This window comes from Gadus chalcogrammus, chromosome 20 (assembly GCF_026213295.1).
Source record: "Gadus chalcogrammus isolate NIFS_2021 chromosome 20, NIFS_Gcha_1.0, whole genome shotgun sequence".
NCBI classification, from domain to species: domain Eukaryota; kingdom Metazoa; phylum Chordata; class Actinopteri; order Gadiformes; family Gadidae; genus Gadus; species Gadus chalcogrammus.
This window is the reverse complement of record NC_079431.1, coordinates 21,243,521-21,257,628: the sequence shown is the minus strand read 5'-3', so window position 1 is coordinate 21,257,628 and position 14,108 is coordinate 21,243,521. Positions and strand designations below refer to the sequence as shown.

Here is a 14,108-nt window from a genome sequence, read left to right as displayed (position 1 = left end):
GGTACTAAAACCTTAATCTTTGTCAAGCCAAACTCTTGAGTAATTATTTCAAAGAATAGGGGCGTGGAAATCAATAAGGTAAGTGGGCTTTGGGGCTTATCTTATGACTAACTTTGGATCTGAACTAATGTGAATCGTGAGTAGATCTCATGGTGTTTACATCGCTTTACTAGGATTTCTAAATTGCAGCTTCTGTGTTTTAACCCCTCTCAAATGCTACTGTTGTAATGGGGTTTTCTTAACCAGTGATCTTTATTGCATTTGTGAAAACTGTTTGTGTGAGCTTGCTAAAAGTATATAGACCAGTTTTCCTGCCAGAAATAGTTGTAGCTGCGACATTCAATGGCCATACCTGCAGATTATCTACAAGGATAAGCATTAATTGATCTCATTACAAAATGACAATCGAAATATCAGGAAAATTGCTAATATGCGTTACAACCTCAATTCAACGCCATTTCGACGTGTGGTAAATGACGTTGAAAATTAGCACGCAAATCATCGTTGAAACAACGTAGTATTTTCGACATTCTCCGACCGTCGAAATAACGACTATCCACCACGTTGATTCAACGGTGAATTTTAGTCGTCTGACGGAAACCGACTATTTTAACCAACAATCAACCCGTTTTCGACGCCCCATTGCTGTCTGGGACCGCACGTCACTGAACCTACTACTTTATGAGTTCAACAAGAGTTTGTGTGTTAAGGTGGTGGTCTTAGTTAATCTAAATTCAATACAATACAATATACATCATACACTTTAAAGTTGTGTAGAAAGTTGTTTCTTTTTGTTAAAGTTGTTACTTGAATTTTGTACCTTGTTGCCTAGTTTCAGTTACACTCACTGTTATTATGTATTAAATTACTAAACATATAAATAAATCAGTGTAATTGTAATATTACCTAAAAACTATCAAGTGCTGTACAAAAAATCCTAGCTAAAAGCCTGACTCCAACTGTGCAACTATTTTCCACATACCTTAAGCCATGCAATGAGTTAAAATCAATCAGTGAGAGTGGACGCATTATACACTTCCAAAAGGTGTTATTTATTAACAAAAAAAGTATACTCCACGTCCATCACAGTAATGGGTAGAGTTCATCCGACTGGGTGTGTACCTGCGTTTAATAGAAGACAAAGACGAAAAATAGAAGACAAAGACAAAGAATAGAGAAGAGAATAAATGATGGATCAGATGTTACTCTACTGTATCAAGAGTAGTACCCACTAAATTGTGAACTTACCCAGTCAAAAGGGAGCCTACGACTCATCCCACAAACATAGGGTTGGCATTTGGCGTTAGAAGCTATTCTCTAGCACAGGTGTTTTCAACTGGTTTTGTCCCAGCGACCACCATTAGACTATTTTTTCAATTTAACTTCAAAAGTACACGGAGGCTATGCTTAACTGCAAATGCTTGTCAACTTCACGCACGGGACTGTACATTCTGAATAATGCATGGCATGACGTTAGGGCGCAATGCATTAACATTAGCACTTCACAGGCTACCATAGACTGGATATGTGCAAGGCTAAATTATGACAGTGTGAATCTCATTTATAATATTACCGAAAAATACCCCTGGACGGAGTATAGGGCTATCATAATTCGGTATCTGGACCGCGCACCAATAGGCTAACGGGCTAGCCCACCACTCAAACACACAACATTAGAGTGTAGGCTAACGGCTGGCTGTTTCAGAGTAGAGTAGGCTGAGGGCTAGCAACAGCTACAGACTTGTCTTGTATTTACAATGCAAACGAACTTGGCCATAGAACATAGGTCCTAAGTCAATCATATTTTAGAGACGTTTTAATTCATGATCAGTAAGCTTACCGTAGGTCGTTGTATCGTATCGCCACCAGCATCACTGTCATCCACGGGAGCTGAGGATGGCCCTGCCGTGGCAAACATTTCTGATATTTTGCCACATTTGGCAGCATTGGCTTGAAGAGCAAGCCTCTTCTTGTCTCGCAGTTTCTCTGCACCCCCTTTTCTCTTTCTCTCCATTTTGGACTGGAGGATTCTCACGAAACGTGCGTTTCTGTGCACCGACCAAGCTAAAGGTAGAAGGTGTTTTGTGATATGATTGGACGAGCCCCTAGTCAGTACAGAAGACAGCCAATGGGCCGCAGACTAGCGTGCGCGTGTCAAGAATGTCAAGGCCATGGGCCACGCTGAGTTTGTTTACCGTCCTAATGCATTATGTAGGCAGGTCCAAATTGAAAGGGGTTGGTGTTGGGTCAGCCCAGGGGATGTGATTGGGCCAGCCCAGTGTCAATAGGGCCGCTGATGAACTACTTTCGTGGGCCAGCCGGTCAGACCATTATATGAAAAAAATAAAAAAAATTAAAAAAAATCGGGACTATCGGCCCATATTGCACCTCGGCCCACCGGGCAAATGCCCGGTATGCCCGACGGCCAGTCCGCCCCTGGGGGGGGGCACGCTCGACAACGAGAGTTGGTTTTTATTGAACGCTCGACAACGAGAGTTGGTTTTTATTGAACGAGACTTCAACACGGAACAGCTGCACGAAACGATGGTCACGTCACTCTCGGTGACGGTGTCGACAATAATGAACACACGAACAATGTTAATAGAACAACACACAACCACATAAAATCCCGAACCCATCAACCCCACTTAATCCTAACAACAAAACAAGTTAACAAAAGCCCCATTTGTCAACTGAGAACCCCAATTCCCAGAATCCCCCGCGGCTCCGGAACACGGCGTAGCTTATATTAATCTTTATTATCTGAATGGGAAATGCAATATTTTAGGACAGATACACCATTAAACGCGTTTCTAATGACATTTCTAGCGAGAAATGTACATTTTCCTTACATAATCTTCAGTCAGTGAATGTGTATGATCTTTATTCATCTTTATTATCTGAATGGGAAATGCAATATTTTAGGACAGATACACCATTAAACGCGTTTCTAATGACTTTTCTAGCGAGAAATGTACATTTTCCTTACATAATCTTCAGTCAGTGAATGTGTATGATCTTTATTAATCTTTATTATCTGAATGGGAAATGCAATATTTTAGGACCGATTCACCGTTAAACGTGTTTCTAATAACATTTCTAGCGAGAAATATACTTTTTACTTGCATAATCTTCAGTCAGTGATTGTGTCTGATCTTTAGTTTTATAGTTATTAGGATTTGATCGGCTCGCTCGCATGTTTCAACGACGTCAGGTTGCTTTCGCTAAACTAGCAGCTCACGTGCTTCCTGCGTTTGTGTTATTAAACTGTTACTTTATGTAACTTTTAATGATATCATCTTGTTAGAAACACGTATATCTGAGAGCCAACCCAGTCGCCAAAAGCATACGTTGACAGTGTACTTTTCGTGAACACTGGATTACGTCGCATTTCAACATAAAATAGCGTGTTATACACACACACACACGCACGCACACGCACAGACACACACACACACAAGCACGCACAAGCACACACACGCACGCACAGACACACAGACACAGACAAACACACACACACACACACGCACACGGTGCATTTCGCTGCTAAAACAACAACAAAAAAATATTCCCTCAAATATTATTACTTTCAAAACGTTGGCCAAAATGGCCAATAATATCATTTTTTATTTGGGATGCTTCTAGGACATTTTGGGTGGATTTTGAACGGTATGTGGGGGGCACGTTTTTTGCAGGACCTTGCAACCCTGCGCTGTTGCCCGAGATCTGGATCCACCCCGGCGTGGTGCCGTCTCCTTTTGACCTTTTGACTCCAGACTTCTGGGGGAATAGCTGAATCAATTCATTAGTCAATCAGAAGCATGTAAATATGTTCCCGGTGGCGTAAGAGGACGAACAAGGTGTCCTTCAACATCTAGAAAAAAAGTTTGGAGGGCAGGCCCCCCCTTCCTGCCCTCGGGGTCCGACCGGGCCAAGTTTCGGTGCGGAGGTCCCAGTTAGGCCCTAGAATAAGGTATTAAAATTTCAGGGCGGTAGGACCTTCCTATCTCAAAAACTGTTTTTCCACCACATTCTGAACTATCAGGTCTTGCAGGCTACGCTTCTGAGGGGCTTTGTCCAAATGACACTCCATTTGGGAAAACTTTTTTTCTCTAAGGGTCTGACCGGGCCAAGTCTCGGGCAGGAAGGGCCCCCCCTTCCTGCCTAAACATTTTAGCATCCCTAGCTATCTCGAAAAGGTCGGCAAAGGGGCGTGACCTCCAACAGTACAGTAAATGTACATAAGAAAGCGGTTAGTTTCTAGTCCCCATTTTTTGTGGGATGGAGGTGTACATTTGTGGCTAAAGGTGTGTAGACACAGCTGGCCTGTGGCCACGTTTTTGAAGTCGGGGGTCAAAAGGTCAAAAGGAGCCGGCACCACGCCGCTTATGAGATAACAAAAAGTTAATGTGTGTTTCTCTCATAACTTTTTGTCATTATTAAAGAGAGGCCTGATTCTCAGATATGCATGTTGGATGGCTAGGGTGTAGGTCTGGGAAGAACTTCAGGCCAAAATCTTGCAAGCGAGCCGCTGGGTGCAGGTGCAACGAGATGGAGCACTTGCTGAGCCTGGACTTTCATAATCTTCGCTCTGTGAATGTAAAGGATGTTTGGTCGGATGTTACGACGAAGAATCATAATGTGAATGTGAATATTCTATAAATCTCTTGATATCATCTTTCGTCTCAACACTTCTGCTGCAGCCACTTAAAGTGTCACTCCGAGAACCTTAAAATATGAATCAATCCATTAGAAGTATGAAAATATCTTCCCGGTGGTGCAACAGAGCAAACAAGGTGTCCTTTGACATCTACGTTTCGAGACGATTGCAACAGTGCCACACATGATCATATTTGAATATGTTTCGGGGTAGTAATTAGCTGTCGATTTTGGAGGCCTTTATCAATAATGACCAGCTATAGATTTGCTTCCCGATGGAGATTTTTGACAAATTACATGTTAATTAGCATCTACACGTTAAGCTGAGTCCAATGAGATCAAGCTCGGCCTCTTGCTACACCGAGATCATGTCCTAGACCTAGGTGTAGCATGTAAAATACATGTTACCATTAGCTAGAGTGTCGTTCTTGGTGTCATTGGACTCAGCTCAACGTGTAGATGCTAAATAACATATAATTTGTGACAAATCTTTATCGGGAAGCAAATCAATAGCTGCTCAGTATTGATTAAGGCCTCCAATTTCGACAGCTAATTACTACCATTAAACATGTTCGAATATGCTTATGTGTGGCTTCGTTGCAATCTCCTGCAAGCGTAGATTTTGAAGGACACCTTGTTCGTCCTCTTACGCCACCGGGAAGATATTTACATGCTTCTGATTGACTAATGAATTGATACAGCTATTCCCCCAGAAGTCTGGGGTCAAAAGGTCAAAAGGAGACGGCACCACGCCGGGGTGGATCCAGATCTCGGGCAACAGCGCAGGGTTGCCAGGTCCTGCAAAAAACGTGCCCCCCACATACCGTTCAAAATCCACCCAAAATGTCCTAGAAGCATCCCAAATAAAAAATGATATTATTGGCGATTTTGGCCAACGTTTTGTAAGTAATAATATTTGACGCTATTTTATGTTGAAATGCGACGTAATCCAGTGTTCACGAAAAGTACACTGTCAACGTATGCTTTTGGCGACTGGGTTGGCTCTCAGATATACGTGTTTCTAACAAGATGATATCATTAAAAGTTACATAAAGTAACAGTTTAATAACACAAACGCAGGAAGCACGAGAGCTGCTAGTTTAGCGAAAGCAACCTGACGTCGTTGAAACATGCGAGCGAGCCGATCAAATCCTAATAACTATACAACTAAAGATCAGACACAATCACTGACTGAAGATTATGCAAGTAAAAAGTATATTTCTCGCTAGAAATGTTATTAGAAACACGTTTAACGGTGAATCGGTCCTAAAATATTGCATTTCCCATTCAGATAATAAAGATTAATAAAGATCATACACATTCACTGACTGAAGATTATGTAAGGAAAATGTACATTTCTTGCTAGAAAAGTCATTAGAAACGCGTTTAATGGTGTATCTGTCCTAAAATATTGCATTTCCCATTCAGATAATAAAGATTAATAAAGATCATACACATTCACTGACTGAAGATTATGTAAGGAAAATGTACATTTCTCGCTAGAAATGTCATTAGAAACGCGTTTAATGGTGTATCTGTCCTAAAATATTGCATTTCCCATTCAGATAATAAAGATTAATATAAGCTACGCCGTGTTCCGGAGCCGCGGGGGATTCTGGGAATTGGGGTTCTCAGTTGACAAATGTGGCTTTTGTTAACTTGTTTTGTTGTTAGGATTAAGTGGGGTTAATGGGTTCGGGATTTTATGTGGTTGTGTGTTGTTCTATTAACATTGTTCGTGTGTTCATTATTGTCGACACCGTCATCGAGAGTGACGTGACCATCGTTTCGTGCAGCTGTTCCGTGTTGAAGTCTCGTTCAATAAAAACCAACTCTCGTTGTCGAGCGTTCAATAAAAACCAACTCTCGTTGTCGAGCGTGCCCCCCCCTTCAAATAACGTGTGTCCCCCCCCCCCCCCCCCCCCCCCTTCATGGGTGTGATTCGCCGATTTCCCATGCTGATATCCCCGAAGATTCTCGGGCATCTTCGACAATTTGGCTATAGATTGTCTCATTACACGCTAAATAATATAATTATAGCCTTGTAGTGACCGTAACATAATTCACCTACAGTATTTCGTTATGTGTTGTTCTTTCAATTGTGTTGTTGTTTACTGCATGTCATTTACGTTCTTGGTGGTTCAGGGATCGCGGTCCCTAAGGATTACGTGCGTCTCATGACGTCACAGACCATGCTGGATTTGTTTACCTTCAGCACGCTTTGTTTTCCGGTTTTCTTTTTTACAAAATAAACGAGTCACACGGCTGTGTGCTCAACGTGCGAAGTTGTGTTCTTAACTTATTGCAATTTCCACAGCCTAATTATATATATAGGTTTTGGCATAAACATAACTAGGGTGCACTGTACTATCTGCGCACACCCTTTCTGAAGCCTCTCTCTCGCTCTCTCTCTCTCTCTCTGTCCCTCCCGCTCTCTCTTTCTCTCTCTCTCGTACCGTTTTGTGGAGCACGTTAATTGTCTTAGAACACTCCCATTCAGAATGCATTGGTTTACATTTCGTTTTGTGTGACACGCAAAAAGTCGGACTATCGTGCTCGGGAACACGTTTCAATAGATTAACGTTCGTGCGCAGGAGCACGCAATCGCGTGATACCGGGTTGGAATGGAATTCTTCTTTGAGGCTGTCTGATAGTGGTTCATCCCAGGTCTCAAGTGTCAACTTCCCTCCTCCTGCCTCCTGGAATGCTCTCCTAACAAGGATAGCACCCTTCTGTTTCACAGGTGATACCAAACCGATGGGGTTATAGAGTCCAGCTACTTGGAGTAACAGGTCCCTTCTTGTCAGCGGGTTAGGCGTTCCAGGTTTTACCTCCATTCTGAGAAGATCGTTGCCTACGCTCATCTTCTTTTTCCCTTTGGAAAAGTTGATTGAGGTCATCATGTAGAGCTTGTCATCCTCCACCTTTTAACCAATAACCAAGGCTTTGTTGTCTTCAACCCTCATTTGGTTTGGGGGGATGAAGGTTTTCTTCTTCTCCATCCCTTCCACTCTTGATGTCAGGACCTTTGCTGCAGCCTCTGGCCTCCAACTTTGGCCTGACAGGACCCACGGTTTCAGAAAGAAGCCTCCAGCTCTCAGAATTTTTTCAACCCCTTCAGTGATGTTGTCTAGTTGCTCCAGGCTGTTATGGGAAGTTTGAATGTCATCCACGCATAACTGTCCTTTTCAAGGACTCTGCGCTCCTCTTCCATGTAAGCAAAGATGGCCAATCTTGCTGTCCCTCCCATAGCTACCTGTGCAAAGCAACCGGCTTGTCTGTCTCCAATGTTTGCTCTTGTGATGGCATATTGACCCATCTCCTCGTCTGGATTGTCCCTCCAAAGGAATCTGTGGAGATGCATCTCTCGCTCTGCTACACTGAATTATGCATCTTCTTGATGTCTCCAAGCGCAGCATACACACTATTCTGAACCTCAGCAGCACAGCTCTGATCGGGTTAAGAACATCTGGCCCCCTTAGCAGATCATTCATGCTCACTCCCCTGCACTTCTGTCTGCTGTTTAACACAAGCCGGACTGGAGTCGTCACTGAGGGTTTGCCGCCACCAAATGGCTTACATACCACACTGTTACTGTCCACTTGCCGATTACATCATTATTGAGTTTTATGGCTGCGCCCTTCTCAACCATCTCGTGGACTTGGGCTGTGTATGCTGTTTGCCACTCTGGTTCCCCCCTTAGTTGTCTTTCTGTTCTCAAGAATGTAGCCCCAACTGTACCTTTACTGTTGGGGAGCGAGGCAGTTCAGTTCAGTTAACTTTATTGTCCCAAAAGGGAAACTTGTCTTGCAGTCAGGTACACATAAAAAACACAATATACACAAGGACACACGACAAAGAGATAGACACAGGCTAATATAAGTTAACGGCACGTTTTCTTAAAAACTGCGATGAATTATGCGGCATATTTATGCAATTTTATGCAATGAAATTGTGGGAACTCGTGAAAAAATGCGGGAATGCGGGAAAATTGGGGTTTGAAAAAGTGGGGAAAAAAGTGATTTCCCCAACACCCTGTTCTCACTAGGCTATTACCTTAATGTAAAGAGTCATTTCTTATTACTTTCTACGAAAAACAAGCATACTACATCACAGAAAGTGCTCTGAATATTTACAATTTACAATTTGACCTGACGAGCTGGCTGTCGCCTTGCATGGTTGTCTCTGCCGTCTGTGTGTCAATGTGTGTATTAAACGATGTAAGTCGCTTTGGATAAAAGCATTTGCTAAATGCCCTAATTGTAAATTGGAATATTTAAGTTCTAGTCTTGTTTTATTTGAGACCTTAAAACATGGCTCAAACTTACAAAACATTGAGTACAACTTCTGTAGCTTTCCAAAGAGAATCTGCTAAAACTTCTGTAAAAATGAATAAATAAAATATGAATAAATAAATGTTCCTGTTTTACAGAGGAAGCTTTTCAGAAGAGTAACAAAAAAGTGCAATCTTACAACTGTAAAGTTGAATCAACTCATTGAATGAAACTACAACAGTCCACTGTGAAAATGAAAATTAACTGCAGCCTCTAACACTAGCCAATCATTCCTCATCCTCCATCCCCTCTCCCTCAACGTCCATCTCTTTAACCATCCTTGCATGTTTGGCTGCGGCAAAGTGGTTTTCCAGCGTCGACTTCCGCCTGTGGTCCAACACGCAGTTGCACGGAGTGCAAAATAATTTGCCCCCACTGTCTTGTAACAATCCGGGAAACTGCTCTGCACTAGTGTTGGCTCGTTCGTTCGCGAACCGGTTCAAATGAACCGGTCCTTAGAACGAATGACCCGAACCGGTTCGTCTCTCTCGTTCGTTCGGTCGTCTCGTTCACCATTCGATTCACCGGAAACTCGACTGAACGAACGAACGAACGAACGATTCGCGAATGACTCCTCGTGGCGAACTGAATCACGCGAACTGGGTCACGGAAACTAATCATTGAATCCACCACTACTCTGCACAGTCTTTTGCACTTATCTTTGTTGGCAAATGAGGCCGATTCATCTTGCCTTCGTCGCGGGGTTTGCGATGACGTTCACGTCGCGTATTTACGTCACTTCATAACGTTCCCATGGCAACAGGGGGAAATGGCTGCTTTTTTTCGCGGAAATTGGCAGTTTATGCGGTGAAAGTGCAGCATATTTGAAAAAATGTGGCCCCCGCATGAATATGCGGACTTAGGCTGATTATGCGTTGAATTATGCGATCGCATAATCGCGTTTTTCTGGAGGGACTGACTAGAGGGGAAAGTACACAACCCTGGGCAGAGCCAGTGGAGGAGACACACCTTTCTGAGAGACAACCATTTACCTTTACTCGTTGTGTTCTGTTAATTAGGAAATCCATAATCCAGCTCACAAGATTACTCTGAAGATTAAATTCTGATAGTAGTTTACTGACTAAAACATGTGGCTGGATAGTATTAAAAGCAGAAGAAAAATCTAAAAACAAAAGCCTGGCGTGTGTGCCCGGACCATCTAGATGACTGTACAGGAGATTTAGTAGTGTAATCTGGGCATCCTCCACCCCTCTTCTAGCCCTGTATGCAAATTGCCTTGGGTCCAGGGCCTCACCCACCCTTAACAACAAAAGACACCGTGAGACCTTAATCTCTCTAGTTTTTACTTTCCCCCTCTTAAGCCCAGGGGTCTCATTTATAAAACTGTGCGTGGGATCGTTACTAAAAATGTGCGTACGCCCAGAAGCCAAGTTTTGCGTGCGCCAAAAAATATTCAGATTTATAAAACCCTGCGTACGCACACCGTACGCAATCTTTGCTTTATAAATCACAGACTGCCTACAAGTGTGCGCAGCTGAATCAGCTTCACGTTCCGCCCTGTAGACGCCCCTTTTTAACCATAAATGGTCAATGCAAATGACCTCATGAATTCGATCTGCATATAAAACAGACTCAGATGCAAGTATTATGTCTTGTCGGAAACAATGGCAGAAGTACTGAGAAAAGCAAAAAGGTTGAAGTGGAGACACTTGTGGGTGAGATGGAGGCCCGAAAAGTAGTTTTGTTCGGCGGTCACGGGATTGGGATCGCCAACAACAAAAAGCAGAGTGAGTGGCAACATGTTGCTGCAGCAGTGAACTCTGTCAGTAGCAAGGAGCGCAGTAGCGCACAGTCCCAGAATTAAAAAAGAAGTGGTCTGACATAAAGTTACATATTTTTATGTAGCCTAACAATAAATCGTTATGGTCCCTAAAGACCATCTCCCTCCGAATCCTGTCATTTGCATGGTCCGCCAGAAGTGCCATATGGTGCAGCATTAACCATGGCGCTCACCTCTGCATTTATAGGGTTACGGTAATAAGACTGACCGAGAACACCTTGGATAATCAGTTTGTAATCATCCACGTAAAATGTTCTTGAACATAACCCCTTTTTAATGCCTGATTTGTCATGAAAAGCATCAAGAGTAACGGACAACGATTGTGATGAGGAGTGTGGCTTGGTTTTCCACACTTTGGATTTAATTGACATTTGATTATGTGTTTACAGTGTCACATAAAAATATTATGTTGTTGACACATGTTGGACGGAAGCTTTATTCCATGCAGTCGCGCCGTTTTATTTCTATTCTAAGGAGATGTTTCTGGAGTTATAACTGAGAAATAATGCAGTTGACTTAAATTATTCAGATTACATCGATTTAACGCATGATACGGGTTGAAATTAAATTTATGAAGGGCGATGATAAAACATAATCGTTCTTCTCACTCTACAATTCTTCAGTCTGACTTCAGTTCACCACCGTGACCACACCATCTGTGTCGCAAATTCTCCTTTTCCTCCAAACCATGCGTACGCATGGGTCAGAGTTTGCTTAGGGCTGCGCACATTTTCCCGTCAAGTTGGTTTTTTATAGATCACAACCTTGCCGTGGAAAGTCACGTACGCCAATTTCAGCCCTGTTTTGTGCGTACGCAACGGTTATAAATGAGACCCCAGGGGCCTCATGTACTAAGACTTGCGTGGATTTCATGCTGAAACTTGGCGTATGCCAAAACCCAGAAACTGTTTTACGCACAAATAAATTCAGATGTATCAAAGTGTGCGAACGCATGGATCCAAGCACGTTTCTTTTGTACATCTCAATCAACGCGGAATTGAGCGCACATGCCGAGGTGCCAAACTCCTCCCTGTCCACGCCCTCATTTAAATATGCAATTTTATTTAAATAGGCCTCTGGACCTGAGATTCACCTCTTAATCCGATCACCTGGCACCATGAACAGAGGCAAAAAACGAAACTTCACGGAGTCCGAGCTCGAGATTTTACTCCACGAGGTAGAAATGCGCAAGCCTATGCTATTTGGAACCCTGTCAACAGGGATAAATGCAAAAAAAAAGAGAAGTGAGTGGGAGCGTGTTTGCGTGGCCGTCAATGCAGTGGGGTCTCAGCAGCGCACACACTCTGAAATTAAAAAAAAGTGGTCAGACCTCAAGGTGGAGGTGAAGCGGAGGGTTTCTGCCCACCGCCGAAGCGTGACCGCAACAGGTGGGGGGACGGGAGTGGGGGAACTCTCCCCCTTCGATTTGAGAGTGGCCGCTTTGATCGGTGACACAGCTCTCACCGGAGTGGTGGGAGCCCATGAAGGGGACACCGATCATCCCCAAGGTAAATATGCTGAAGTCATAAATGCTGTAATTATACTGGTCATACAATTGGCTGCTTGCAATACACATAAGTCGTGCGTAAAGATGCCAGGATATTAAAGACTTTGACTCGTGTTTATTAACTTACATTTTTTATTTTTGAATAGACAAGCAAGGAGAGGGCACGGATTGCTCCGTCGGCCCCGGCGTCTCCTCCGTCGGCCCCGGCGTCTCCAGCCCCGGCGTCTCCTCCGTCGGCCCCGGCCTCTCCAGCGTCACCGCTGACTCCGGTTTCTCCACCGGCTCCGCTGCACGCGGCGCCTCAAATTCATCTGCTGACCACCCGACCGGCCGTGTCCTCACCCGAGCTGTGCTGGAGTCACAGGCAGAAATCGTCAGAGCCATCGGTGGCATTAATGATCGCCTTGATCGGCTTATTAATGTACTCAGTGACATAAGCGCGTCAATAAATACAATAAATACACATAAATACGCTTGAAATCACATTCTGCCGGGCCCGTATGGCTCCTCGGGGTTGGTTGCAGTTGACGGGTCCGGCATCCGGTTCCTCCAGTGGGGGGTTGTGCTGCTCTGGCAGTGGTATGCCATGGCGGTGTGCCACATTGTGGAGGACGCCACATTATACCTCCTCTCTTGGTCGGTGTTGGGGTTTGTAAGAGGGGTCATCAGCCACGTTCTTAGGGGGTAGCCACGGTCCCCTGGGGTCAGATGAAGGCAGAATACAATACACAACGTAAAAACCACACAATGAATGAATGCAGAAGTGCACCGCGGGCGTCATTTCTAACTTTACGCCCGCTTTTACTGACGTGAATTCTGAACACGTCAGAGAAACATGATATTTGGATGTGCACAAGCCCCAGATGTGCATTACGCTGGTTTATACATACGGGACAATTACACGAATAAAGCATTTACTCACCCAGAAGCCATCCATCGCGCACAGTGCCAGCCTCCAGCCTGTTCCCAACCATGCTGTTGGTCAGAATGAATGAATCGTGCGTTGAACCAGGCCACCTTGCCACGATGTTAAGCTGCATTTGCGCATCACATGTGACTTGGACATTGATAGAATGAAAGTGTTTCCTGTTGACGTAAACAAATTCATCCTGTGATGGCGCTTTATGGCAATATGTGTGCAGTCAACAGCTCCGATTACATTAGGGAAACCGGCTGTTGCTGCAAATTGCGCTTTAATGTTGGCCTGTTCAACAGCATTGTATGGGAATTTGATGTACCTGGATGACATTCGGATGATTCCGTCCCACACAGCTGGCATGGCTCGGCTCAGGGTGGACTGGCACACTCCTGACCGATCGGCCAGCTCCCGCTGGAAGGCCCCTGTTGCCAGGAACCCCAGCGTTGTCAGCACCTGTGTGGGCACGGACAACCCCTGGCTCATGGCTGTGTGGCGCTCTAGGGCCGGCCGCAGCTCTGCGCACAGCTCCAGTAATACTGGCCTGGGGAAACGAAATCGGCTCATGAGCCAATCATCATCATTTGCGAGTAATGGTACGAACACACCAAACGCGTAACCCGCGTAAGATTTACGCGCGTAACGCAGCTAAAATGTTGCTTGACCATTTTGTGTCAAATATGGTCCTACGCAGCTACGCGCCTACGCTCCTACGCGCCTAGATGAGTCCATGTCCATGCAAGTGAACGGAGCGTTCCCTCTTCGTCATAACTATCAAACCAAACATCCTTCACATTCACCGAGCGAACATTACGAAAGTAAAATGCACATTTCTCGCTTAAAATGTTTCCATAAACGCATTTAATGGCGTAACTATGTTACTATTTCCAC

General features: G+C 44.2%; 1 protein-coding gene across 1 annotated transcript in view; it reads left to right on the top strand.

The window, feature by feature from the left end:
- Positions 1-12,621, top strand: part of LOC130372962 (uncharacterized) — a 52,226-nt gene extending 39,605 nt beyond the window's left edge. The window contains exon 11 of the mRNA XM_056579129.1: positions 12,448-12,621. The gene's annotated coding sequence lies outside the window, so the exon portion shown is untranslated. The remainder of the gene's footprint in view (positions 1-12,447) is intronic.
- The last annotated feature ends 1,487 nt before the right edge of the window (positions 12,622-14,108 follow it).